Source organism: Bombyx mandarina, chromosome A1, assembly GCF_030267445.1.
Source record: "Bombyx mandarina strain Sakado chromosome A1, ASM3026744v2".
Classification (NCBI taxonomy): Eukaryota; Metazoa; Arthropoda; class Insecta; order Lepidoptera; family Bombycidae; genus Bombyx; species Bombyx mandarina.
In genome coordinates this window covers 5980811-5995070 of record NC_143234.1, presented here as the reverse complement: position 1 = coordinate 5995070, position 14260 = coordinate 5980811, and the positions used below count along the sequence as shown (strand labels likewise).

At 38.1% G+C, this 14260-nt stretch overlaps 1 protein-coding gene across 4 annotated transcripts in view; it reads left to right on the top strand.

Annotated features, from left to right (window-relative positions):
* The first annotated feature begins 3332 nt into the window (after positions 1–3332).
* The window catches only part of siz (Brefeldin-resistant Arf-GEF family protein schizo), a 223471-nt gene continuing 212543 nt past the window's right edge, over positions 3333–14260 (top strand). For all 4 annotated transcript variants that reach the window (XM_089739481.1, XM_089739480.1, XM_089739472.1 and 1 more), the window contains exon 1: positions 3333–3632. The gene's annotated coding sequence lies outside the window, so the exon portion shown is untranslated. The remainder of the gene's footprint in view (positions 3633–14260) is intronic.

Below are 14260 nucleotides of genomic sequence, written 5' to 3'. Positions count from 1 at the left end.
TTAACTCAATTTCGAATATTTTAGGGAAATTGTATACTTTTAATGCGAAAAGACGATATCTGTAACGATCGAGTGGGTCAATATATTCTTAGTGAAGTTTTAAATCAATAGCAGCTCAATGCCACCTCTGTGCCAGTACTAATGCGTTCGTCCCCAGCGGTCATCGCAAGCGGAAGTCCCAGTCGAAGAACCAAAACGGTTCATTCGGACCATTCGAAACGACTCCCAGATATTTTTTCTCTCGTTCACCGCTTCTTGGAAAGTTTACGGCCTCTGATAAAGAAAAGAAAAAAAAACATAAAAAAAAGATTGAACTCTCGGACCGATGGGAATGTTTCGGTATCGAGGTTGATGTTAATTTATCTTGTTTTGTGTAAATTTTCTTGATACTTAATTGCTTTAAACTTTCATTCACATAGATAACTCAATATCATAGTTATTATTTGCTCTATAAACTGCATCGCCGCTCATAATCCTTATTCTATATTATAAACTAGGGACCCGGCCTCGCTTCGCTTCGGAAACTGTAATTTATTATTGATTTCTCCACTATTTAATGGATGTTATTATACACATAAACCTTCCTCTTCAATCAGTCTATCTATTTAAAAAAACCGCATCAGAATCCGTTGCGTAGTTTTAAAGATTTAAGCATACATAGGGACAGACAAATATAGGGACAGAGAAAGCGACTTTGTTTTATACTATGTAGTGATTCTAAGTTGTAATTAAGCCTATCTACTCTTCTTAGTCTCTGGTTCAACAACTCGTCGTCCGCTTCACACCTGAAGAGAATTTGGAGTACCTAACCCATGTATCAGCTCGCTGAGATTCCCGCCGGATCTTCTCAGCGGGTCGTGATTCCGATCCGGTAGTAGATTCATTCGCGAAGCAGCTGCTCTTAAGCTATCAGGTCTCCTTCGGAGGCGCTCGGGCAGCTGTTAGCAAATCCCAACCCTATTGGCTGAACCTTTGCTCGCCCACCTGTCCTGGTGAAACTTGAAAGGCCTCCGGACTACCAGTAATCCTTTAACACTAAAAAAAAAATTTGGAGTGTAAGAGTTGTTGGGGGACCAATTAATTAGGTTTTCCTTTCGTTACCTGAACCTCATAGTTCGGTGTTTTCATGTGATCGCTGCTGTGGATTCTGGCTACACAGGGGTTGTAGTGGTGGCACTCAGTGCCGGATATAACATCCGAATAAAATCATAAACAAATCTATTGAATAGCTATTGATATTTTGTTGTTCTAAGTACGAAATTTAAACGTTCCGCGGTAACATCTCGTTATTTATGGTTCATTTTTTTTTAATCCTACCTATGCTGGCCTTGATAGACTATATCAGCTTTGCTCTAACGTTTAGGTGAGCTCACGGGGTTCAAACCGGAGTGGTGCTAACACTGGCCCTAGCAAGAGCAGTACTTCGCAGAATCTACCACCGGATCGGAAACGCGACCCACTGAGAAGATCCGGTAAGAAACTCAGTGGGTTGTGTCTGTTGGTTAATTCGCTCGTCGAGCCCTTCATCGCAAGCGACGGGTTCGACGGGTTACAGTGACCGGTGCTTGTAACTTAAAAGCACCGTTAATGGATCAGGAGGATCCATAATGACGTGTTTTGGGCAATATTCATGCAGTTGCGATATAACACAGTGAACAACGTCTAGAGTTTAGGTCGAAATAGAATGAATGCACTCAAACGAAAAACAGTGAACATTGCAATTAAACGAGGACAAACATAAGCCCCATTCTCACGAATCGTTTGGAACCTCTGGGTCTGCGAAGGGACTTCGGTTCCCTCTGTATTTTGTACCGTATGTTCCATGGGGAGTGCTCTGAGGAATTGTTCGAGATGATACCGGCATCTCGTTTTTACCATCGCACCGCCCGCCACCGGAGTAGAGTTCATCCATACTACCTGGAGCCACTGCGGTCATCCATAGTGCGTTTCCAGAGGTCTTTTTTGCCACGTACCATACGGCTATGGAATGAGCTCCCCTCCACGGTGTTTCCCGAGCGCTATGACATGTCCTTCTTCAAACGAGGCTTGTGGAGAGTATTAAGCGGTAGGCAGCGGCTTGGCTCTGCCCCTGGCACTGCTGAAGTCCATGGGCGACGGTAAGCACTCACCATCAGGTGGGCCGTATGCTCGTCTGCCTACAAGGGCAATAAAAAAAAATTAATAGTTAAACCGTAACAAATAGGATATATACCGGCGTAACAAAGATCATAATATATTTGATTGCGCAATAAGGATTGAAACATTTAACAATATTTTATTGTCAATTACATAGTTGGTTACATTTAAAGGTTTCAAAAAACAACAATGGATATCAGAACAATATATCACAATAAGTCACAAAATCGTGAACATGAAAAGGCGCTTTTGTCCTTTGTCTTTCATCATTTATCATCTTTGGCCAGCATACGATCCACCTGGTAATGAGCGCTCACTATTATTCATGGACGTCAGCAGTATTATTACTCATTACTGGTGGTAGGACCTCTTATGGGTCCGCACGGGTAGGTACCACCACCCTGTCTATTTCTGCCGTGAAGCAGTAATGCGTTTCGGTTTGAAGGATGGGGCAGCCGTTGTATCTATACTGAGACTTTAGAACTTATATCTCAAGGTGGGCGGCGCATTAACGTAGTAGATATCTATGGGCTCCAGTAACCACTTAACACCAGGTGGGCTGTCAACACGTCCACCCATCTAAGCAATAAAAAAAAGATAATAATTTTATCGATCAAATGTAAATACGTATAAGCGAGTACTATTTTCTCATCTGTTTATCTACCGATTCTCTCTTTTTGTTTAGTTGACAAACATTATTAGCATCCACTATTTTTTAATTTTTAAATGTTAATAAAAATAAATAAAAGAGATAATGAAATAGGTAAAAAAAAGTGAAAAGATTGAAAAGTATTATTAAAGTTTAAAGAAAAGTTGGAATAGCCTGCGGGTTAATAGTAATGCCTTCATACCAAAAAAAATTCTCGGAGCTGAAACGATAATGATAAAATTATCGTAAAATTAGATCAGATTTAATTTTGTTGGAACGCAGTGACTTGCTTAAAGCGCCATCTCTGAAAGCAACTCTTAACTAATTATGTTTTATAATGTAACATGAAAGATGTCGACAGCTCCGACAGCTACAAACGTAATAACAACTTTTCAAAAGATGGCAGTACAATCGCTTTATTTGTTTTGAAATAGTAAGCAGATGGCGTTGCACACAACTCTCTTTAATAAGAGGTTCTCGGGCTAAGAAACATTTGGAGGCCTTCAACGTCATTTCAATTTTGCCGCATTATAGTAAAAGTAACGGAGTCAATAGCAGAGTAGTCGCGTTTGCGGTAGGGTGAATGAATTTCGCCTTTAGTCAGTCTGTTGTCGCTCGCGTTTGAAATTGTGTTGTGACAGTCGGATATCGAGATTCGTTCGGTGAATGTTGTGAAAGTGTAATTCTTCACGTTTAGTGACTGAAATTTGTTCAGAGAATACGATTTTGCAGTTGTAAATATAAGTGAAGTGTGTGTTGTGAGTTTTAGTGAACGTTTGTGTGGTAAATTGTGACTCAAAACGCGTTAAGCGTTACGATCTTCAAGTTACCGGCGAATCGTGTTATGGTGAGTATGATCGATATTTACCCCCTTTTGTCTTCATTACTGTATTGTTATGACTACTGATATTCATAAACAAAATTTATAAAAATCTACTGTCACTAATATAAACCGCTAAGACTATAAAACAAGTTTCAAAAGTTGAACCAAGTGTTTAAGTCCGTTGAATTAAATTCTATTTCCGTTAGAATACCTTATCTAGCCCAAATCTTGGTATTTACAGCTTTACAAGAATAAAATTGTGCGCTTTGTACTTTGTGTTGTATTTCCTAATTAGTTTAAATATATAGTTTTGAGATCGACGTCTTTTGCGATATTTTTAGTACGCTGTTGTTGGGTCCAAATGGGGAAGTATTTCATTGGGTTAGTACATGCGTATACATAATTTTCATTGATAATTAATAAAAAAGATACTTACGTCTAAGACCAAGTGATGTACTTTTGAAAGACTGCAAAATTAGTGACCGTTAATCATTTCCTACTAAGATTTTTTTTATCCATAAACCAACAATTAATATTCTAACATATTGCTATACAAAATAAAATTTAAATCTATATTAGTATAAAAATAATTTTAAAACAACTGAGATTTACAGTAAATAACATTTATTGCACAATCATCCATATAATCATGAATCCAGGCAATTTAATTTATTTTTATTCAGTACCATGATAAAATTTTCATTTATCCCAAATTTTCGAATAGCCAGTCACAATTAGACCTTGATAAAAATATTTTAAAATGATATGAAGCTCTAATGGGTATATGTTTCAAACCCTACATTACATGACAATATCATTTTCTATAGGAACTATTTATTGATCTAAAATTTTATTTCATGATTATACTTAGCTCGAATTTAAGATTAGTTTCACTCTGATTATGGTAAGCACTGCAAAATAATGAGTAGTTTGAATTTTTTAAATTGTATTATTATTCAATTATTCTTGTTTCTAATTTCAATATCTTCTCATCTATAGCCCTGTCGTTTGTACCTATAATTAAGGTGACATTTATCGCATACCTTCTTATCATTTTATCGATGCCCTGAATTGGTGAGTGACTTTGTTGGTGCAACAAATTAAACAAAATAAATAAAACATTTCAATTTTTATATATTACTAGATGTTGTTGATTAAATACATTAATTAATCTGCTGATAATCGCTTTTATTGTGGTTTATTAAAAAAAAAAAATTATGTACTTCATATCTAATGCCTCAGATGGTGAGATATAATTAAAATCACTAATAAAATCTCTCTTTTCCACTTCCCATTATGTGATGCTTTGAACATATATGTTTTGGAAGGTACATGAAGTCGTCGTGGCCTAATTGAAGTCGTCGTGGCCTAAAGGATAAGACGTCCGGTGCATTCGTGTTGAAGCGATGCACCGGTGTTCGAATCCCGCAGGCGGGTACCAATTTTTCTAATGAAATATGTACTCAACAAATGTTCACGATTGACTTCCACGGTGAAGGAATAACATCGTGTAATAAAAATCAAACCCGCAAAATTATAATTTGCGTAATTACTGGTGGTAGGACCTCTTGTGAGTCCGCGCGGATAGGTACCACCGCCCTGCTTATTTCTGCCGTGAAGCAGTAATGCGTTTCGGTTTGAAGGGTGGGGTAGCCGTTGTAACTATACTGAGATTTTAGAACTTGTATCTCAAGGTGGGTGGCGCGTCTACGTTGTAGATGTCTATGGGCTCCAGTAACCACTTAACATCAGGTGGGCTGTGAGCTCGTCCACCCATCTACGCAATAAAAAAAAAAAAAAAAAAAAAAAAAAAAAACATGATATTTGATCGTTACCTAATGACTTGTCATTCTGATGTCTAAGCTTTGAAGGCTTAGTGTAAATTGATTTTCCCATAGTTTGACCCAATATCTATTGTCAGTGGCTACTGGCAATGATTAATGATGGCTCGTCGTCAAGAACTTACGAAATCGGATGCTCACGCCCACGCCGAAGACAATAGCCATCTGATTTGTGAGGTCACCACAGACTTTTCATTTCAGTTGTAAATTTGATATGTTACACCGACAATGGTTTTAGTAACCAGTTGGCAAAATGAAACTGATTGTAACGTAGCTTGAGAACACTCACGCTTAGTAACACAGTTTGTTTGTTTGTTAATGTCGCGAATCAATCAGACGTCTCCGGAATAGCCGCCGTGCAAGTCCAACCGAGATGTACCGGTCATCGTTCTCGTCGAACCCGTCGCTTGCGACGAAGGGCTCGACGAGTAAATTAACCCTCAGACACAGCCCACTGAATTTCTCGCCGGATCTTCCAGTGGGTCGCGTTTCCGATCCGGTGGTAGATTCTGCGAAGCACGACTCTTGCTAGGGTTCGTGTTAGCAACGTCATCACGTTTGAGTCCAGTGAGTTCACCTACTAGTTAAGGCGACGCTGATATAGCCTCTAGAAAAAAATACCAACCGACATGTAATTTCTCAATGTTTTTGACTAGAACGTAAGACTAAAGCTTACAACACATCTAATCGCGATTCGATTGAACCAATCAAACTTTATACAGGTCATTATATCACTGTCTTACGATTGTGGAGTGTTTCCTTAAATCACTGCGCTCGTGTATATCAACGTTTATTCAATCTCCACTGTCCGTTACAGATGAGCCCACAGTGTAGTCTTTAGCTGTAGTCAGCTGTCTAACATTTCTAAAGATTCCGTAATCGTCTACACGCGAACAGTAGACGTTTACGGGACTACAGTCTCTAAACTCTATAGCTGCTGTTAGTCAACTTAATCGTTTATCATTTCTACGAACGGATCACGTACCTGAGCTCACAGGGCAAATAGTGATAAGTCCAAAAAAAAGAATTCTTACGATGCATCAATTCTATGTATTATATCCGCAGTGCACTGATTGGTCAAATACTAAACGTATCCGATTTACTTAATAAGTAGAGAAAACATGTTTTTTTTTTAATTAGGCTTATGCGAGTTGTATCTTTTATTTTATGATTGAAAGATTACTGGTGGCCCGGAGGCCTTTCCAGTTTCACCAGGACAGGTGGGCGAGCAAATGCTCAGCCAGGAGGGGTGGGATTTGCTAACAACTGCCCGAACGCCTCCGAAGGAGACCTAACAACTCAGGAGCAATTGCTTCGCGAATGAATCTACTATCGGATCGGAAACCCGAGCCACTGAGAAGATCTTAAGAAAGGTCTACTTGAGTAGGCAGCGGCTTGGCTCTGCCCCTGGCATTGCTGAAGTCCATGGGCGACAGTAACCACACACCATCAGGTGGGCCGTATGCTCGTCTGCCTACAAGGGCAGTAAAAAAAATATCGGGTCGCCCGAGTTGGTGTTACGGTCCTACCGATTTCTATCGCGTAACAGTAATGCGTTCTGTTTCGGAAGTTAGACCAGCCGCTAAACTAATGACGTGATTTGGGCGAGGTGACTGTTTACCATTCGGTCCACAGGATCAGGAATGAGAAGGAGGAAAGCGTATAGTTACAATCGGAAAGAGTTCGTAAAGAATTCAACTTCTAAATTCTAAAGCAATAAAACTAAATAATAATATACCGCTCTTACATCGTTGAGATGCAGAATATCCGTAATTTATTATCAAACTGCCACTCATAAAATATCCAATGCAAACAATCTAATCTGATAAGAACTTGAACGCGTTCAAGGACACAGAAAGTCAATCACGATATCATGTCGTATTGTAATGAATCTTTTTATTATAATGGTAATTGTATTAATTTGCATTGATTAATAAATCGCATCCGATGTGACTGCTGAAACTGGAATCTGATATTTCTATCTATCTTTCAGCCTACAGACGTTCACTGCTGGATATAGGTCTCCCCCAAGCCTCGCCACAACGATCGGCCTTGGGCTGCTTGCATCCAGCGGAACCCCGCGAACCTCAATAGGTTGTGTGAATCTGATGCCTATTTTTTCCTCCTACCTACGCCGAAAGTTCGGTTTTCCTCCCACAGTACAGGGAAGAAAGTCCAATTTTTCGCCCTTGGTGAACAATGGACTATTAATAAGTACATAGTACATTCTCAAGAACGACTTCTACGATGAAGGATTAACATTGTATAACTTTTATGTATCATTTACGAATTGAATAAAAAGATAATAATAAAAAAACGAAATGCATGAAGAAGTCGTGAGCCTTCTCAAAGTGAGAACAAAGCAATTACCTGTCCGAATTCAATCACAAGGTAATGTCCACCAAAATAACCAGTACTTTATAAAGATCGCTATCCACTGTACTCGCATGTGGGGGCCAACGCCCTACCCCGTTCGGTAATATTTTTTCCACGCGATCCGAACATAATCTCTCACACATGCGTCCGACCGCATCGTAAAACTCGCAACGAACAATGCGATCTTCACATCTGGAGCATCTGAGACGATGACGTAATGATCTGTTCACGATTATTTGTATACAATACCTTGATAATGCTGTTATGCAATGGAAATGCATTGTCAGCCCTACGTTCCAGTGCTGGCATCACCGACATAATTTGTATCAAAGGTATGGTATTTAAAAAGAAAAGTATAGTTCAGAATCAAGTTCTGTTGCGATTTCAAAAAAAAAAAAAATCTACTCTTCCTTTGTTATATGATTCGTCTGTACCGTTGTCAACTTACTTAAACGAAGCTTTAATTCATTATAGACATACCAGCTTTTGCCCACGACTCCGTCCGCGTGGAATAGTTACTTTGGCATAACGCAAAATTTTACCCCCACTTCATTTACGTAGAAAGTGAAAATATTTTTGAATTATAGAATGTTAAGGAGCTAATTAAACCCCTATTTTGAAACATTCTTTATTGGTGCTCCACTTGTATTGTGCCTTATATAGCCTATAGCATTCCTCAATAAATGGGTTATCTAACACTGAAAGAATTTTTCAAATAGGACCAGCTGAGATTAGCGCGTTCAAACAAACAAACTCTTCAGCTTTATAATATTAGTATTCAGCTTTATAATACTAGTATAGATTTTATCTGAATAAATTGTAGGCAAGAGACGATTTGTCTACGTCCCTCCAAGCTGTTTGTGGTCCAGTGGAGTATTCCAAGATACCAGCGGCACGGCCTGGATTGGCCTGATGGGCTGCCACACCAAGACTACCAACATAGAGTAGTGGCTGTTGCCTCGACGAATCCGTTGGCCGGGTGTCTTTGAGGAGAGCTGCACGTCCCGTTATAGTGTTGGCCGCTGTATCCCCCTTGCCCAGGTTCTGTCCAGGGCGGGGATCGGGCATCGGTTATTTTGATTCGTTTACTGGGTGGGTCTTTACCATCTTCGGCTACTGAGTACAACATCTGCGCGCCCCGTAAGCGCGGGAACCAGGTAGCAGTATCGGTCCCCGGCTCGAAAAAAAAGGTAACCAATTTTCTAATGAAATTCATACTTAACGCATGATTTCCACGATTATGGCATAGTGGGTAATGAAAATCATACTCTCGAGACCTCCTAACGCATGGTAGATGATGAGCTCGTTGAGTAGAAACGATAGGAACAGAACTATCAATTTAATCAATTAATAATTTAAACTTGTCCTTCTTCAAACGTGGCTTGTGGAAAGTACTCAACGGTAGGCAGCGGCTTGGCTCTGCCCCTGCCATTGCTGAAGTCCATGGGCGACGGTAACCACTCACCATCAGGTGGGCATACAAGGGCAATAAAATAAAAAATCAGTGCAATACATTCGTTACTGAATCATTTCGAATGTCTGAAATGAAATGAAACAAAAGAATTTACATCATTGAACTAGTTCGGTTTTTGAAGAATGAGGTAAGATATCGCAATCACAAATTGCAAGATCGAGTCCGTGAAATGAAACCAATCATTTCGAGCAACGAAACAATCACGGTCCGATGTACTTAATCTCGTCAGGATGACGAAAGCTGACATCCTTTCCACTTTAATTAAATTTCTCGCCGTAAGATCCGAAACATCTGCTCAGCGCCGTATTATGTCAAAACAGGAATCTCAAAGAAGAAAGGAGCCATGATTATAATCATAGTATCGAATAAAGGTCGCTTAGTATGAGTCATCGAAGGGTAATGACATGCCAAGGTCATCGTAATGATATATGAGATTTTTATTGGCAAGGAACCAGCGAAATATCTCATTAGCCCTACCTGTCTACGTACTAACGTATTCTTTCAACGCAATTTTCACAAATTTGAAATTTGGCACACGCATCATGACTAATGAGAGAGAGTAAAATAAATTGTATCACTTAGGCTTTATATCCTGATCAAAGGGATAAATAAAATGATTTATTTATATGTATTTTTTTAGTGTTTAAACTAAATTTACTTATTACAAATTCTAATTCAATAAATTTCCTGATTTATAGCTTTTGTTTATTATAAACGCGGCAGAAATATACCAGTACCGAACAGAACTAGCGTAACATACGCCGTTATCCATCGTAGGCAAATCCAAGGCGAGTTTGCCAATGAGGCCACAAACGATTCTTGAAGAAATTTTTGAAAGTTCATAGACGAAAAGTATGGCTTGAAATTTTAAATTCTTTGAAGCCGGTCCAAATATTCATAACGTCGCATTTCGGTACAATATCTGTCTCTTAGTATAGTAGGCACTTATAACTTGGCTTCCCCTGATGTATTAAATTTGATATCTATATTGTCAAGTAGGCCATTAGTCGTCCCCTCTGTCATCTAGGCCTATCTATAAGGCATTAAGCATGAATACAGTATGTGGTATAAGTAAATAGCTGTGGTATAGCTGGTCAATGACTTCCCTATAGGGGATAGAAAGTTTGGAGTCCTGTCGGCACGTTCATTAATAAGGTGCACATGGTTTACATGTTTCAAGTTGTGAGGCGGCTCCTTAGTCGTCTAAGTGCTTGAAAAAAATAAATTAAACAGTTTTACGTGACGTCACCTTAAGACGGTTTTGGAACGCAGTTCCTTATGGGACGATGCGGAGGGGTACCCTAACCGGGAAAAAACGTCCGTAACGTAAGATTTTTATTAGTAGTGTACAACTTAGTAATAACGTACAAATTAGTAATGCACGCATTGCACGACTTAACTTTGTAATAACGTACAAAAAATAACATATTTTTTTTATCATTCATTGACCACGATCTCAGAGCGTTCGTTTGCGCAATACACTAACTCTTATGCAAACAACCGTGAATGAAGTGTACCACAATAAGTTCGCAGCGTGGATTGTTGCGAAACCTCCAGTTTTGTTTTCTTTATAGGTACCTCGAATAGAACTTAAAATTAATATTTTGATAATAAGGAACTTCGTTCCTATCCGGTGTCCCACGACACCACACATCTTTTTTTTTTTTGTTGATGACGATGATGTATGTACCAACGAGCTTGCAGTTCCGTAGACACTACAACGTGAATACTGCCGTCCAGCTTGATGCATGAGGTTCAAGCCTCAATTAATTGGTAATAACGATTCTCCTAGCCTTAACCCTGGAACGCATGACTGATTTGTATAAAATTAGCACAGTCGATAACAATAAAGTTAATGCAGTTTATGGGTAATTGTAATCGTATTTTTGTAAATAAATCCATACAAATCGTTTAAAAAAAAATTGTGTTCCTTTAAATCTGGAAAGCGTAAAGAAAATCACGATATTCTAACAGACCGTTGTTAACTAACGAAAAAAAATCACATACGGTCATCTAACCTAAAACCAGGATTTGATTTTACCATTGGGAACGAGAAACAGATAATACATACATACATACGTACTTACACACGTTTCAATGGAGACAAATATAGACATTGAACACCCAGACAAAGATCAAACAAACATGTTCGTCGCAATATTTGCCCGATGTTAGGATTCGAAACCACGTCTCTTGGCTCAGCAATCTGTTCGCTAACTACCACGTCACCAGGTCAGTCGATACAGTGCAGTACAAGATGGACATTAGACTATGCTGAACTACGTTAAATCCTTCTATCTATAATAGTTATTCTACAAAGGACAAAGCACTTAAGACACTGATAGTATTGGAAATTTTAGACACAAGATGAACTCTAACTTTTCATTTGCATTGCAGAAATCGACCAGTACAATAGGCGATTGAAAGAAGTTTAATATGAAAATAAATAATAGTTTAAAAAACTAACAAAATACGCTTTTATAGAAAATCCAACTAAAAAATACAAAATAAAATTTAATTAAAAATAGTGTAAGAAAAAATGATTTTATTGTAAAAAAGCGTGGGAGAGCGTGGGGTGCTTTTCAGGATATTATCAAAATAACCCTTCTACTCATATCTGTTCATAAAATATTTATGACTACTGATACCATGAACCTCACGCTTTTTTTACAATAAAATTATTTTTTCTTACACTAATTTTAATTCAAATTTATTAAACTATTATTTATTTTTCATTTTTAGTTGAATTTCAACTTTTTTCAATTTTTTTGAAATATTAAATTGTCGTCGGTCCTTTATAAGTATACCAAATTTCGAGTTAATCCGACGTTTTGAAGGGCGCCGAAATCATGTTCAAAGATTCCGTTACAAACATACATACGTCTGAAGCTAATAAAAGCGTATTAAAAATCGTCATCGAACCTTTAAAACTCGCATGCCTTTTCCTAGATCCACTCTAGCAGCTTATGTCCTGTCAATAAGAAACGTTTTCAAATGAAACCAGATGATGTGAATACGTTCTTTAACGCCAGCGTTCTAGTTTCGCCATGACATATTCACGGCACGTCATCGCGGTCCGTTCGTGTGGAAATTAAACGTTCCACGAACCAATGAACCAGATAAAAGTCTGGTCTTTTGTGTTTTGTACGTAATTATTATTTCATTTTTTTTTTGCTTAGATGGGTGCTAAGTGGTTACTGGAGCTCATAGACATCTACAACGTAAATGCCGCCACCCGCCTTGAGATATGAGTTCTAAAGTCTCAAGTAGGCTGCCCCACCCTTCAAACCGAAACGCATTACTGCCTCACGGTAGAAATAGGCGGTGTGGTGGTACCTACCCCTGCGGACTCACAAGAGGTCCTACCACCAAATACGAAATATAATTGTAAAAACGAAATATAATTGTAAATAGACATTCTTTAACAAAAACCGACTTCAAATAGAAAAAAAAGATATTCCAAAACAAATTAATATATACACTAAAAACAATAATCATCGAAATCGGTTGGCGTGATATTGAGTTATTCATCTATTTGTCGCGCACGTACTTAATGCAAATTTAAGACTAATATGGTTTTCTCGTGGATACCATTATCAGAAGTGGTCTAAATTGAAATGGGACCACACGGGAAGCGTTAGCTTTCTAATAAAAAAAGAATCATCAAAATCGATTCACCCAGTCAATAGTTATGAGGTAACAAACATAAAAAAAAGAAATACAGTCGAATTGAGAACCTTCTCTTTTTTTGAAGTCAATTAAAAAGTGGGAATGAGTTTAAAACCTGAGGTAAGTTCCTGTTGCATTTAATAACAAGATATCATTCTAATTAAATTGAGCGTCATGATCACAACCGTGATAGGCAAGATTGTGAAACTGACCGCTGATTTGGAGAATTTTATGTGGATTAGTATATAAGGAACTAACCGTACTCGCCCGCTTCGCTGGGAATTTAAAATTAACATTATTATTTATTGCCATTATCATTAGGGACACTCATATAAATATTAGCCTATCCATTTAGTACATGTATTTTCTACATGGATACCAAGTTTCAAGTCAATCGGATCCATGGTTCAGTAGTTATAACGGAACATCCGTAAAAACCACTGTAGATTTATGTAGACTAGGTAATAATAGTACACAATGATTTTGGATATTGTTTTCATATATATTCATGTCTATATAATAACGAATAAACAGCCCAGCTTAGAATAAACTCATGGAAAGACTTATCTCGCGTACGTTGCGATGTACAGAAAGGTCTATTGGTGGATTATTAATGTAACAAAACCATAGAACCTCAACAATCATAAACAAAGAAACATGAATATAAAATTTTCAATCAAAACATACAGTCTCGTGTGAACACATCGCTCATATAAGAATAGATAATTGTAATGATCGTGATAACGTAACCTTTGTTTTACTGCGAATCTGCGAAACGGGCCAAGTGTGTAAGAAGGTGAATCGACCAAACATAAAGATCCACGATACTTGTTTAGATACTTCTATTCTTAATTGAAATGTGGGGGGTACGAGAGCTCAAGTAGTACTGGCCCAGGTGCACTAAAAGACCAAACTTCGATGAGCTTCGCTGTTATAGCTGCCTTTGTGAATGCCAGTCACTGTCACTTGGTCTTTCAACAATAACAGCTGCACTGCGATGGTAATGACTCTTGCATCATATTAGGTCATTCTATTGTTGAACTTTTATATTGGTTTAGTCGTAATTTTCGTCACTTGGAAATTTGTTTGTCCGCTATACTATTCTCGCTTCTTCGACATATGGAAGCGAGTAAACACGGTATTACTAAAACAATGTTTGTATTCTTAAATTAGGTTTAAAGAAGAAGTTCTTTAAGAACTTCAAAATGAATTGGTTTCAATGGACTGTGGCGTTTGAGAAAACACTGCATTTCATTGCTGTGCGTTTGCAGAGTTCATTCCTGCCATTTGCT